Genomic DNA, 15,260 nt, shown 5'->3' with positions numbered 1-15,260 from the left:
ATGCTCTGCCAGTGAGGAGGGACACAAGAGGTTGGGAGTGAGCACTGCCAGAACAGCTGATCTCAACTAGACAAAGGGATATTCCACACCATGGCATGTCATGCCATGTATATAAAGTGGGGGGAGTTACCAGAAGGGGACAGATCACTGCTCGAGTGGGGCTGGGTATCTGTCAGTGGGTGGTGAGCAATTGTATTGTGCACCACTGCTGTTTATTGGTGTTTTGTTTTTCCTTTCCCCTTTGTTTTATATTCTCTCACCTTGTTATTTCCCTTATCATTATTATTACTAGAGGTAATAGTCATAGTTTTATATTATACTTTAGTTACTGGACTGTTCTTATCTCAACCCATGGGGCTTACTGTCTTTAGATTCTCTGCCCTATCCTGCCTGGTGCAGGGTGGGGAAGGGGGGAATGGTGAGCGAGCAGCTGCATGGTGCTGAGTTACTGTCTGGGTTTAAACCATGACAATAAGACATCCTAAAGCTGAGGAGGAGGTTAGCACTGTAGCAGGCAGCCAGAGAGCAGACATTGTGGGTGGTTTCTGCTCATTCATTAAGAGAATTACATCTAGAACGGACGTGGCTGTTTGTGACTTGCCTTCAACATGTGAATTGATCCATCTGTGGTCTTATGGCCACAGTTTTGACTTTTTTTGTCTAACAGTCAGGGACCTGTGCACTTCAGACTTCGCTATTCTCATACGTTGTTTCCAAGGTAACATATTTTTAGCCCACAGATCCCAGTTTTGATAAATGGAACTGTCATGCGCCTTTTTTTTCCTCTCTTGGTTTTCTCTAAGACTTGGTCAGCGTTCCTGGGGTTCCAGAGATGCACTGACATTAAATGCCATACTGTCTTCCCAAGATTGTATTAGCATGCAAAGCAGACTTTGTCTGAATCAGTACTGTAAGGAAAGACTGTGATCTAATTTTCTTGGGTACATACTGAGATAGCTTTTCCCGTTGACCTCAGTAGGTTTCAAAAAGAGCACATGTAGAAAGACACTGGCCATCCACAAGGGTGTGGGTTTAAATGTTGGTTTTATCAGATGATGAGCTGTCTTTTTGGAGCGGTGATATTGCCGAAGATAAGGTGTAAGACAAATGCTTTAGCTTACAATTTAGTGTAGTCCAGTGACAAATCAGTATCATAAATAGTAACTATGGTTTCTAGAGCCATTTTGCCGTTTTCCCAGTTCATCCTGGTAGCCACCTATAGATCTAGAGATCGCAGCAGCTTAACAATAGATACACCAAGCTGGAGTCACTTGCCAGGTACAGAATTTTCAGCTTTTCTCACAAAACTGACACACACCTCTGCCATCACCCTGTCATTCCTGCTTTCTTTCATGGCTTGCAGCCGTTGTGGAGCAAGAAGTGACATTTCTTTTATTTCACCCTACTGACATTTCAGTAGATCAGCCTCCAGACAGTTTCTGTGGCCATACCTTCTGGCACACTGGAAGTGCTTTACTATGGGAGATCAAATGTGTATCTAAATTCACTCACCAGTTAATTCTCCATTTGGAAATGAAATCTGATGATAGAAATTGGAAGAGTATCGAGCAAATAATTTTTAAAGAATAAAGGGATAAATTTACATATGTTATCTAACACAGGGAGAAGAATCAAGAAAACGGTTGCAGGACATCTATACCAGTTGCAGCTAGTTTTGCTTTATACTGAAAGCCATGACGTGGGGCGATAAGGAAGAGCTCGAGCTGCTTGTTCTGACAAGATCAGTCTTTTCTGGAAAAACATCTAACTGCCTGTGTGCATATGGTCGAAAAGAGAAAAGATAAATCGTTAGTGCTTCCATAGGGTAGTCAGCCTCAGGATCTCCTACTGTTTTCAAGCTTTAATTAATTCTTGCATTACTTTGGCAAGATACAAAATAAAACACTGTCTCCAGATTGCCGCATCATCTGTAATTACAGTATCTCCTCTGAGGCTGCATACCAAAACTGGTCCCAGGTCAGTTGCTGACCCCAAACTTTCTAACTGAGAGTTCTCGCTGAGCTCCCACAGCAATAGCAAGGCAAAGTTAAAAGTCCTGCAGATGTCTGGTTGCACTTACCAAAAAAGAGCACAAAACCTACAGAAAGTGGGACGTGAATAAACTGCTGTCAGGGCCACTGGCTTCTGCATTTGGAGATTGTACTCCAGACTCCCTTATAAAATCTAATACTTTAAAGTGATTTAAAACTCTGGACTTCGGGTTTGAATTCCTCTGTAGAATACATAAAATGATCTGGTTTGTGGGATGGAGATAAAGAAGATTGCATTTTTTTCATTGTCTGCTACCAAGAACTTTCTCAGGTCTGAGATCAGGCTATAAAGCTGTGGCTATTCTTTTATTTTTAAAATGCTTTCAGAGCTAAAAAACCCCACAAACCCCCAAAACCAAAAACAACAGGCAAAACCCTGTTAGTATAACATTTATTGTTTGAGTTTCTTTCACCTCCTGTACCCTTTCAAATCATCAGGGGCTCAGACTCTTGCTGATTAGCATTCAGACGTGATATTCATTATATTTTGAGGCTGAATTCTGACAGTGGGTGTACATGCAAGAATTATGAGCTTTGTTCTAATGAAGAATTGACTCCAGCTGCAACGTGTATGAAATACTCCCAGTTCCTTACTCAACTAATCATAGCATGCTTTGACAGAACTGTGTTTCACAGGTTTGAGATGTGGTCTTAGTACACCAAGACGTATAAAGCAAAGCAGTCCTGGTGGGGACCTATATATTTCAGACAAAGGGGGCTAAATATATTCCTTTTTTGCTTGTCATAGATATTCCTGCACGCATGCCAACTAATGCATAAAACAGTGAAACCACCAATATGACTTTTTCTGTAGAGTTGTATGATTTCAAAACTTCTTCCTTGCCCTTATTTGCACTATAGGGTTTTTTAATAGATCTCATTTTACATTGCTGTTTCCCCTTAACTGCTTACTGACACAATAGCACAATATCTGTAATAAGTTCTCAGGAACTTTATCTGGATCTGATGGCACCTGGCAAGCAGCCCTAGAGTGAAACAGTTTTCTGAGTGACAGTGATCAACATTTTCATCACACAGACCTCAGTCAAATTAGCTATTTTAGACCTATGGAATTTTCCACAGAGGATTCCATCATTACATCTCACCTGGCTCCTGCAACTACCAGTGTGGACTGGATGAAAGGCAAACCTTGATCTGGCCATGCGTTCACCCACCATAAGCTAACGTTCTCAGTGGAAATGACAAGATTTTATTCCTTGGTGGGATACTCCCCTCTCTGTCTGCCTTTTCAACTGAAGCTACTGCCAGGGTCTTTTCCACAAAGCAGTTTTCATGTGAGTGCTGCGCAGCACCAGATGTTTCAGAATTAATAAATTGACCTGTAGTATTTGCTGTTGTCCTCTAAACCCAAGAGTCTGAACTCAGCTAGAATTATACAGTCCCTCCCCACTCCGTTGCCTGCAAGCTCATTTTCTGGATTAATGCCTTCAAATGTAACTAACTAATAATTACTACGTTTAGTTTATTTCCTCTTGCTTCTGTTTCACCTTTCAGAAATGTAGATGATGGCAGCAGCGCACAGAGAAAGTAAGTGTGCTTCTAGTGGAGCAGAGAAAGGCCAAGTATCCTCTCTGCATTAACTTTCAGCGTTTACCTTCCAAGTTAAAACCTTCTGTGTTGTTTGAAAAAGTGTGAAAACAGTGTTTAGGTTCCATTTCTGTCATCCTCTGCTGCCATACCATGGAGAAGTTGTGTGCCCTTTCACTAAACTCCTGCTCTTCATTACGACTGTCGCTTAAGTAATTTCATGAAATTAATACAGTCACTCCTCTGTCACCTTGTTTAAAGAGAAAACTGGCTGTAAGAGGAGCTGTTGCAGCTGAGGTGCAAAAACTCGTTAAGTTCTCTACCCTTTCTGAAGCAGTGAGGAGATCCAGGGTTTGTATGCTGCTCACCTAGGAGCTGGTGCTGTTTCACAGTTACAGCAGCCAACCTAATGACTGAGTAAGAGCCTTTCCTAAGAGGTTAGTGTCCAAATACAGGTGTTGTTAGTCTGTAGTTAAAGCCACACCTTTTTGCAAAAGTATGGGTTTAAACCTAAAAATCACTAACATTTAGGCCCTTGTAAAAGCCTAGGTAAGAGAACTTGGCAGCACTCCTCATCTTCCGCACACACCACAGCTGCTTTCTCTTTAGGTTGCCACTGCTTGCAGAGGTTTTGGAAAGTATTTTGAATGTTGTTTTCATGTGTAGGCAACTGTTGCTGATTGCTTATACAAAATACATTAACAGAGATGTGTGTTTCTAACCCTGCTGTGTAATTGTTGCTGAATCCTCTATTTTAAAGTGGGAATTCACTGAAGGAAGTTGTAAGTTTCCTGTATCTAGCAGAGACCAACCACAATGTATGTGAGACATCTCCTTTCTAAGAATGCAGTTCTACCCTTAGTTTATCAGTACTTGATGATTAATTTTTAAGTACAATTTAAGTGGATGATTCCCTGGGCTGTCAGCAAGGTTTTCACTGTGATGTCTGCTGTCTGTTTCTGCTTGTGTAATCTGTACTGTGTTCTCACCTGTTTCTTCCCACTAATGTACTCTTCAGCTATGCCTCTTTAGGCAGGACACTTAAAGATGTGGAGGATGTGCAGGATGTGCCAGTGGGTTGGCAGAATCAGTATTTGCATGATGATGTTTTTATGTTAATCTGAAGTTTGACAAACATTCTGTGTTTATTAATGCCTTTGTGTGAGGTGTCTGTGTGTATGTGCATATTCTTGGCTAAATGAAGTACAGAGTAAAGGTAAGAACGGTGTCAGATTTTTTTAATGTGATAGGCAGTATTCTATAGCTAAAAAATACAAACTTTTCCATTATAATGCACTTACCACTGAATAATCTACCAGGGGAGAGGCAGGTACATCTATGTGCATTATGTTAGAGATACCCCCCCCCCCCCCCCATGTCTCTTCTCTATCAGGCTCAAGATAAAAATCAGTCCCCAAATTGCTAACATGCAGGCGCACAGCAATTGCTGTACTAAATCAAAGCAATCAAGTGACTTATGCAACGTAGGTGAGTTCAGATGCTGAGGAGGCAGGTATGAGCTTTTCATAAAGGATAAGTTCCCCAGTAACATAATGTTGAGGTTTGGGAAAGAGCAGACTTCAATTAGTTTATAGTCTGAAATAACTCCCCTCTAAACTAAATAGCAAAAGTCCTCTTGTGCCTGTGATAATTGTCATTGTTCATCCTTGAACATGTATCTATTTCCAGTACAGTTTCTTTAAGAAGGGGAAGTGAACAGAGTATTTGTGATGAGACTACCATTAATACGATGCAACTTTGCAGTAGTCTTATTACGATTCCTGAATCTGTTCTTTGGTGGTTACCAGGCAGGTGTAAGTGCCTTGGGATGTTGCACTCTGCAAATTGGGCCCCTGCAAGAATACAGATTTACAAGTAACAATTTAAAGCTGCTGTCCAACCTTGTTCTTAAATCACAACTTTCTGCCATTTGGCTCACCCTGCAGTCCCACAGGCTCATAGATGGGACAAGGAACAGGAGCGCCTGCCTGGAAGCTATGCGGGAGGGAACAGTAAATGGAAGGAACACAAAGGGAAGGTAGTTCTTAAGCTGAGGAAGCACGGAACCCCCTACAAACAAGCTTATTTCCTGATTTCATGACACTAAATTATTCACCTGCCTAATCAGCCACTTTGATGATGTCAGAATGTTTCCCAAGTTTTTAAATAACATCAGTTAGGGAAAGAGACAAATTACTGTGGATGAGGTGAGGGAGAGAAACAGAACACTTGGAGGAGACAGCTGTGGCCAGAATTCCTGCTCTTGGGGAAGTCTCTGGTCCTGAAGCCTCTGAGGAACAAAAAGAGCAGCCTCAAGGAAATTTCACTGCCTAGTTATCAGTTGTTTGCTGAATGCTGATAGCTCCTGCTTGTTATTGAAGGTAATATCAATGTAATTACACTTGTTACTGGGTGTTTTTTTCCCTTTCATATTGATCTTGAGTATAGCAATGCTCACCTCTCCGTTACTTGGTTACAAATTAATAATTGGGTGGGAATGGTCTAGTGTGCCCGCTTGTGAAAAATGGGCAAGTGGGAATAGTTGCTTGGATTTCACTGTGCGTCTGGATTTAGGCCTATAAAACAATAAAATTATCTTCCATAAATTGTCAGCTTGTTGCTGGGCAGTTCTGGGTAGAGAAAAGTTCAGTCTTGATTGATTCCAGCCTACAAGTGTGGAAAAAACTAAGTGATGCTGAGTGAAGCAGCCAACAGGAAATCTGAGAAATAAAACTAAACTGCAGAGGACTCGGTGAATGATACTGCCCTACTCATCAGCAGCATTTTTAAACAGGCAGAGCTTTGCAGGGCAAGGGAAGAGGAAGGTTGTGGAGAAGGTGGGGACAAAGAGTAAAATGCTGATTTGGAAGACCTGATAGGCAATGGGAACTTTTTTCCCCTTGGTCAGAGTTTATTGACTATTAATCCCATGTCAGTATTCCTGGTGCAGCTGATGGCCTCAGCCTGAAGACCTTTTACCCTAGACATTTCTCAGATGCTGTCAGCATTCCCAGTTTTCATTGGATCACCTCTTCCAGCAGCTTCAGCACCATTTTTTGTCTGTTGGACAAAGTCAGTGAGTTATAGGTTTCCTTTGTTGAATATTTTCACTGAGCCTTTACCCGTGGAAGACAGGCTTGTCCTTGCCTCTCTGGTCTCACAAGGCTCTCTGCCCTCCAGCTGGTGATCAGGGTATTGCTTTCTGCATGCAAAATAAAGATGATCTCTCTGGCAAATGCATTTTTAAGCAGGAATGCAACAGCACCATTGGCTTTAAAAATATGTTTGTGTAGCGGGTTTTGCAGGCTTCTTTTTTAACCAAAACTCCCCAGTTCTTTTATAATGTAGAGGCAAAGGAGTCCTGGCCTCTCCCCTGGCTCTTGAAAAAAATAATTAGGAGAGGAAAGGAAGGAAAGATAAAATGAGGTTTGAGTGTGCAATGAAAAGGAAGTCCTGATGTACATTTAGGTGTAGGAAGGGAACCTTGTAGCAATGATCCAGGTCATGGTCACAGGGGAGAGAAGTTCCAGTCTAAAGAAGCCAGAAGTTCCCTTATGTGGGAGGGGGTTCAGACTAAATGTTGCTGCTGCTTGCCCAACCAAGGGCTCGCCCCCTATACCTCCCTGATATCTCATAGGTACCATGGTAGCTAAGGCTCCCCTCAGAACCACACAGGGATGCTGAGTTTCATCAGGAGAGCACAGCCTTGAAAGCACTCAAGGCCATATAGGGGATGCCAAAAGAAGTTGCCTTTCCCTGGCAATTGCATCTTCTCACCCTTTAATTTTGCCTTAACACAGCAGCTCTGTAGTAAGGCACAGTTTGTCTTCTAGGACAGTATACTTAAAGCAAAGGTAAATCCGATTACCTCAGTTCAGTCTAATAGTTTCAAGCTCCGGAAAACAAAGTGGGTTTTATTACTATTATGGGTGTATTTTGGCAAATTGTCTCTTTCTTTTCTTAAAAACTATATTTTATTATAAAGCCTGATGAAAATGAAGTGGCGTTATAGATAAGTTATATGTGAAGGCTTGGAATTATTTACTAAACACAGTTTGAGCTTGTTGAGATATTTAGGGCCTTTTGTATTCATGATTATTTTATGTGTAGCTTGCTGTTATGTAAGATATGAAAGTAGTCTGTGGGGAATGAATTCAGGGCTTAAAGGCACTGGAGGAAGACACACTCATATCACATGAGCTGAGATGCTCATTATTTGGAGGTACTGTTAGAGAGGCAGGCTCACAGCCATGCATACTGCACAGCAGCCAAAGGACGGTGCTGGCCCTGTTGTTCTCAGGCATGGCAGCAGTTAAAGATGAATTTTCCTCTTCCTCTCCAAAGCTGGCCGATGCAGGTCAACAATCTTCTGCAACCTTTCCCTGTTACCACAAGACTCTGTTACTCACCCCTAAAATATGGTTTTTAACATTAGTCAGTGTTATGCGCCGTGTCTAGTTTGTAGCTAAGAAAAACCTAAAGACTTTCTTCACCTCTAGTTTAACCCATTTTGAAGTAAAACTGCAAGAGTGGTTCAGGTCTCACTGGTTCCCAAATGAAGTGCCATAACCCCAACAGCACGGTAGCACCTACGTGGAGTTCACAAGCTAGACAGAAATAGAGCTCATGGCTCAACCGTGCCAAGAGGATTGAAAACTGAGAGGTAAAATGGGAAAGGAAGGTTGCTGGAGAAAAAGGTATCTTGGAATAACTGCTTGACATGATAGTAATTTTTGTCAAGTATGATCATTTTCATTAACATTATTGAACAAGAATTACAGACCGTATTTTCAAACTTCTGTGTCCTTATAGACAATTATTTTTTTTTTATTTCCAATACATTATTAATTCTACCTTGCATCCTATCTCATTTTATTGTATCTCTCTTGGATGCCCAGTTACTTTTATTAAATATTAATAGCTATCTTTTAATTTATCCTGTAATTTGGAAACAGAAGAGCACTGCAGTGGTTTCTGAGTTTCCGAGGGACGATATTTCTATATGGTGATGGAGGACTCTGAATGGCAGTGCACCTGTCTCCCTGGGTATCAGGCCCAGGCTGACAGCACACCGATTGTCCTGCCACTCTTATCCTGTGGAGGCAGAAGATAATTTGTAGAGCTGTGTGAAAATGTCAAAAGAGATAAAAGGCTACCCTCCACATTTCATACATCCAGGAGGGGTGTTCATGTGGGAACCAGCATCTTTGAGACAGAAAAAACAGCTATTCAGGCAGAACCAATGTACTTCAGCTTTGCAGATAAGTCTCTCTTTCCAGGGCTTTTCCAAGCCTTCCGTGCCAGGGTTTGAACATCAGGAGTTCAGGTCACAGAAATCTGCCTGGCACTCTCTGAAAATGGGGAAGATCTGTGGCATGTTGAGCTGAGCATTCAAAATCCATTTCATTGTAGCACTGCACTAGCAGTACTAGTTGCAGATGAGCCACTGTTTACTGAGGACAGCCTTGCGACTCAAAACAGAAGGAGGGTCTCTGCTGGGTCTCAGGATGTTTGGGGTGGGCTTTTGGGGGTTTCCTGGCCTCCAGTCATTGATTTGCTTATTAGGCAAGAAGACAGTAATGTACTCCCTAGGTCAGTGACAAAAGAAACACTTCACACTGACTTTCCCTCTTGTTTTTTGAGTTTAGATGATGGCTGCTCAGAATACCCTCAAGCACTGATGTATGTGTGCAGTCAAGGATATTGTCACCTCATCAATAGAATGAGGAGGGACATTAAACGTTATGTCATTCTGGATCAGCTTTAAAATCTCTTGTTTCAGGACAAGCTGTAAAGTGGTTATTCATTTTAGATAGAAGTCAGTGGAGATTTATTCTTGTCCTTTCCTAAAAGTGATTGATTATAAGATTATTTTATTTGAGCTGCCCAGAGGGATTGAGAATCTTTATCCTTTGGGTGAGGTTGATCCCTCTGACCAAGCCTGTGAAGTTTGTCAGTGTGTGCAGTGGACTCAATCAGGTTTGCCTTAGACCTCACTCTGCTTCACAGTTTATAAACAAATAAATAGCCCCCTCCATGTTCTTGGACTAATACTTTTCAGTATTTTCCCCTGTACTTAAAAAAAGTGTGATTCCAATGGCACCTTTGTACTGGAGAATGTGGTGGTGTTCAATGACCATGCAGCCACGATGCTTTCTATTCAAAAATAAGCATGGCTCTGCCATCTGCTTCTCAATGTTGTCTGAAAACCCAGCAGGCAACACCTAGAAGATAAGGATTTTTCCTATTCCATACGTACCCAAACAGACCTGCCTTTTAGTTCTGGACATAGGTTCCCAGTGCTCTATGTTAATGAATTAACCAGCTGTTTCAGAAAGATTTCAAAGACTTCGTATCTTTTTATTTTATCTGCAACAGTTCTAAAGGTTTTAAAGGACAAGAAGAGGGCAGAGCTTATAAGAAATAAAGGAGGAAATTTGGGGAACTAAAAGATTGTAATTACTGATGGAATAGAGGATTGAACTTTCAGGGTAATTGTTCAAATCCACCTTAAGATGCTCAATTGCAGATACATACATGTTTATATATATATATGTATGTATGTATCAATTTTTATTCAGCTGAGTAACCCTGGTGCTTGTAACTATTCATGTGCACAGAAGTACTCAAGTATACGTTGGGAAATTAAGGGCCTAAGTCTGTGTTTTGTGGAAATTGTTACAATTTGATTCATAATAGAGCATACTGGTATACGGGTACTTAACAGAAATTGGCAGAGCTAAAATATTGGTGCCAGTAGGGCAGCTGTTAACACAGCTGGAATTAAACAAGGATTTCCCCTGTTTTCCCAAACATGGAAAGCAGACTCTTACCGGGTTCAGTTCATTGAAAAGCTGGCACTCTGTTGACTGCTGTCCCTTGCACTGTTGAATCCTGTCTTGTCACCTTTTTTCTCTCGCCTGTAGCTTCCTCTTGTCCTTCCTCCTATCTGTACATTAGAAGTTCTTTAGGGCAGACAGTGGTTTTTTTTACATGCTTGCACGTAATCACAGTCCATTAACAATCCTGAAACACGTTAAATAATTCAGTATCAGGAGAGATCTAGGACCACAAACTAATACTATCTACAGTGTCAATGATCCTGTAATTAAATGGCTCACTGATTTAATGTAGCTTGCTTTCTTATTATATTTATTACAGTTTTGCTAATGTCATTGCTAGTGGAATTATGGGTCTAAGGAATTTTCATTCAAGTATAGCCATCAAAACTGTTTGCAGTTCAGTGTCTGTTGAAATGGCTGATTTATGTCCTCTTTTTGTTTTACTTCAAAGTGGTTTAGGTGCTACCTGAGATTAGAGAGAAAGAATAAAATAAGAAAAGGAAAAAAAAAAAAGAAGGAAAAGCAGGAATTGAAACTCCTCAAAGAAAGGGGCTTTTTCAGTGGTAAACATTTAAACTTTCAGGTATTCTTTTACCTGAATCTCCGAATTATCTGCTAATGAGAAAGTGACATCAGGCATCTTCTACCCACAACCAGAGCAAGCAAACCTGAGATTTCTGCTTTAAGGAGGTAATCTCTGATTTATTAAGGAGCATGGCCTGATAGGTTTTGGGAGAGCATGCCAGACATTACTTGTTCAGTAGTTCAGGGTGATGTATAAAGCCAATTTATTTTCTTAGTATAATTGTAGATTATTTTTCCCTTTCTCACGTGCTACAGATACACTGAAACTGAAGTGTATCCGCAGCTAAAATAGGTGTATGTGTAGGTAGTATTTTCCTTTTTAGTAGCAAGGGAGTGGCCTCATGGTTTCTTCATTGCAGAAGCATGGTTTTTAAATGATTGGAGTTCTGAGGCATTCTTTTAATCTCTAGCTAAAAGAGATTTAAGCACCCAAAAATAGTCACAGAAAGGTATCTAAACAGGAATCAGTTGTCACCAGTTCATCATTGCAATATTTTCTGTTCAGAAACTGACACCTGGCATTGTCATAATGTTTGTGGGCTGTGGAAAATGGGACAGATAATTGGGTTGGCAGCATTTGGAAATCACATGAAAGAGAAGACTGAGTAAAATTCCCAAGAACTCCACAAGAACACGTGATTGGATAATATCCAATATACGAGATCTGTATCATATTCCAGTGGTACAATAGATCTTGTGATACAGAGTGCAGTTCTGGTCATGTCCCTTTAGAATATATGTGGGGTTTTTAGGTTACAGAAGCAATTAGACTTCTGTACAAAGTGTTGGTGTTTATTTTCCATTATAAACAATGAAAAGACATATAATCAAGCCACAAATCAAAAGAGAAAGAAAAAAAAAGGGGGGGGGGAAGAAGCAAAGAAGTTACTGGCAGTACACGCCACTTTATTTCTTTTTATAATAATATTAGATAAGCATATATAATTAAATTGAAAGCAATTAATTGAGAGATAGCAAAAGCAATAACTGTTTTACATAACAAGCAATTAGCTTGTAAAACTGTTTGCCAGAAGCGATGGCTGAAGTTGAGAGCTTATACCAGCCTCTGTGGGTTTAATTTTCTGACAGTTCACAGGAGAATTAGGTAGGCATTTTTTGCATCATGGGAATGAGGACAGAACAACTGCCCAAGATAAAAGCAATGCTTGAAATAGTGTTTGTTTCTTGTATCTCCCCTTGAAGACACGTTCCAGGCCATCATGTAAGACATGGTTCTAGGTTGAATCAATCACTGTGTTGGTTCTTACATAGCCTTATGGAAGGGTCCGTATTCACAGAAGATTAAGGTACAAGTACCAGTGTACAGTGTCATAAGCAGGATGATGTCATATTTCAGATACCTTTTAATCCGTTTGAGTATGCACCTTAGTTCTGAGACAATTTTGATCCAATTAAGGAATCAGTTGGGCAGGGAGGGGGCTATTTTAAAGAAGTCTTTGGAGGTCTAATCATTTTTAAACAGACAAATATCATGCCAGGCCTTTGCTCTGAACTAGTTATCTTAAGCTAAAAACGCTACATAGGAGTGGTTTGCCTATCTAAATAGTGCTTGGGAGTATCATCAGAGTAATGTTTGAACAACTCTGACAAAACATACTGCTTTTTCCACAGCTAAGGAAGAGGAAAATCTGAAATGGCTGAAAGATTTCTGCAGATAAGGAAAAAAAATGCAGCTGCAAAGGAAAACGGAGACAAAAATATTTGCACATTCTTCCCCATAACAGACTCTCATTGCGACACTTGAATCAGGCATTGACTCATCTGGGTAAAGCCTTTTACTGCAGGTGCCATCCATTTCATGAGTCTCTTCAGAGGGCATTGGGGGGAGCTGCGCTGCAACAGGAATGCCTCAGCATTCCTCAGATACAGCAGGTAGGAGAGCAGAGTCCCTCTCACACAAACAGCAACTTGCTGCAGCTCTTCTCGCTTCAAAGCAGTATTTCATCTCTTTCAAAATCATATTCTATGGGGTAAAGGAAGTATCATGCTGAGATTGTCAGCGACATTCCTCACTCCTCAAACGGCTTCCTTTGAACAGCTGTTAAGATACCATTTTAGTTTCACATTTGCTCTGAAGGGATAGCAGATAATGAGTGCAAGTTGGAAAGAAATTATTTGAATTCCTAGGCAGACACTTTATTTGTATTGCACTTATGGTCGGCCAGCAGCAGCGACCATTTGTTTTTAACTGTCACTGGGATCCTGTGTCCTGCTGTGTGAGATGAAACACAGCGAAGGATTCATCGTTCCTCTCTCTTACTTTAGGTGGTTGCTGCAGACTGTCTCAGGGCAGGGGGGGATATGTGTGAAATGAACCAAGCACCACGTTTTCTATGCGTGGGTGGCTAAAATACAATGGGAACTGAGGGCACAATCCAAATCATTATGGATATTCCTAGAAAAATCTCTTATCCCTTCTAGCATCACCTCCCAGGGCAGGGAAGTGCCAGTGCGGGACCAGTTACCATGGTGGTTCATTCTTCCATTGTCTCATCCTAAAACAGGGAGCAGAAAGTCCTCCAGAGGTGGATGCAGGGAATGGCTTTAGCTTTTCAGCTGGGGGGGGGGGGATAAAACAGTGCAAACGCTCATCACGTTTATATGACTGCTTTGGCTACAGTCAGTGACACAGCTGAAACCCTCCCCACCAACCTAAAAGCAGCTATGGCATGTAGTGCAGGCAGAAAAGTCACTCTAGTGACTACTAGTAATTCAGAAATGCAAATGGAGGGAAGTGGTTTATGAATTATTTGAGGGGTATGAGGTATCTTGAAGCACAGTACAAGTTTAAGAAATACGTTACATAGCGGTAAGCTCAACAGTTTTGTTGCCAATAACTACAATGATTTAGCATTGTTTCTTTTCTGGAGTTGAACAAAATGCACAACTGCTTCCCTTTATGTACCCTAAGGGCATATTAGGGCAGTGTTTTTTGTTTGTGGAATAATGGTCAAAACAGCTTTGCATAACCAGTTACAGTAAAAATCATTTGCACTATTTGTATTATCTACTTACATGGGCCATTTTTGGCTCCTATGTGGTTTGCAGGAAGTTTGGCTGAATTTCAAAACAAGCTTTTAAAGCTGCTCGGAACCAACAGAATAGATAGGGCTGGAAAGGACCTTAAGATCATCCAGTTGCAACCCCCCCTGCCATGGGCAGGGACACCTCACACTAAACCATGGCACCCAAGGCTCTGTCCAACCTGGTCTTGAACACCGCCAGGGATGGAGCATTCACAACCTCCCTGGGCAACCCATTCCAGTGCCTCACCACCCTTACAGTAAAGAACTTCTTCCTTATATCCAATCTAAACTTCCCCTGTTTAAGTTTTAACCCGTTACCCCTTGTCCTATCACTAATGAAGAGTCCCTATAGCATCCCTATAGGCCCCCTTCAGATACTGGAAGGCTGCTATGAGGTCTCCATGCAGCCTTCTCTTCTCCAGGCTGAACAGCCCTAGCTTCCTCAGCCTGTCTTCATACAAGAGGTGCTCCAGTCCCCTGATCATCCTTATGGCCTCATCTGGACTTGTTCCAACAGTTCCATGTCCTTTTTATGTTGAGGACACCAGAACTGTACACTGTACTCCAAGTGAGATCTCTCGAGAGCAGGTAGAGGGGCAGGATCACCTCCTGCATGACATCAGCTGAAGCTAAAGACGAGCTTTACATGACCAGAAAATGAAAGAGGAGGTACTTTGGATTCTTATATGGCCCACAGAGCGGTTTTGTTTTTTCCTTAAAATTATGTGTAAAGAGAGAATTTAAAAAGAGAATTAAAAAAAATGCATCACATGTATTTTTTGTCTTGAATCACAGAATTTCTCACAGATTCAATGGTATGTGAATTATGATAACAGAAAAGCAACCAGGCACATACCTATGTTCAGTGTTAAGGCTTGTGGTAATTTGTGTGTTTAAATTTAGCAGTCACACTACATTATTTTTGCGGGGTAGCGCATTTTTCCTAGTTCATGTATCATATCAGATTTCAGATTCTCTCATGCTTATGTTGAATCCAGCCCCAATTCTGTCACTATCATCCCAATGGAGCTGTGTGAAATACAGTAGGATTATCTGTATGCTAATCGTGTAAATGAAGATGCAATAAAGGTAACATCAGTGTAGATGTATAGGTCATAAAAGATAAGCAGTGTCTGGGGTTGGTAGGTTACTTCCGCAGTTGTATAGATTGTTGTTTGAAGGAGGGC

The 15,260-nt window shown here is 41.1% G+C and overlaps 1 long non-coding RNA gene across 4 annotated transcripts in view; it reads left to right on the top strand.

Annotated features, from left to right (window-relative positions):
- Nucleotides 1-15,260, top strand: part of LOC134166399 (uncharacterized) — a 290,152-nt gene that overhangs the window by 227,353 nt on the left and 47,539 nt on the right. The window lies entirely within an intron of this gene.

This window comes from Pezoporus occidentalis, unplaced genomic scaffold, assembly GCF_034315485.1.
Source record: "Pezoporus occidentalis ecotype Australia unplaced genomic scaffold, CSIRO_AGI_Poc_V1 ctg26, whole genome shotgun sequence".
Lineage (NCBI taxonomy): Eukaryota > Metazoa > Chordata > Aves > Psittaciformes > Psittacidae > Pezoporus > Pezoporus occidentalis.
Note: the sequence above shows the minus strand (reverse complement) of the source record. Positions and strands in the feature narration are given on the sequence as shown.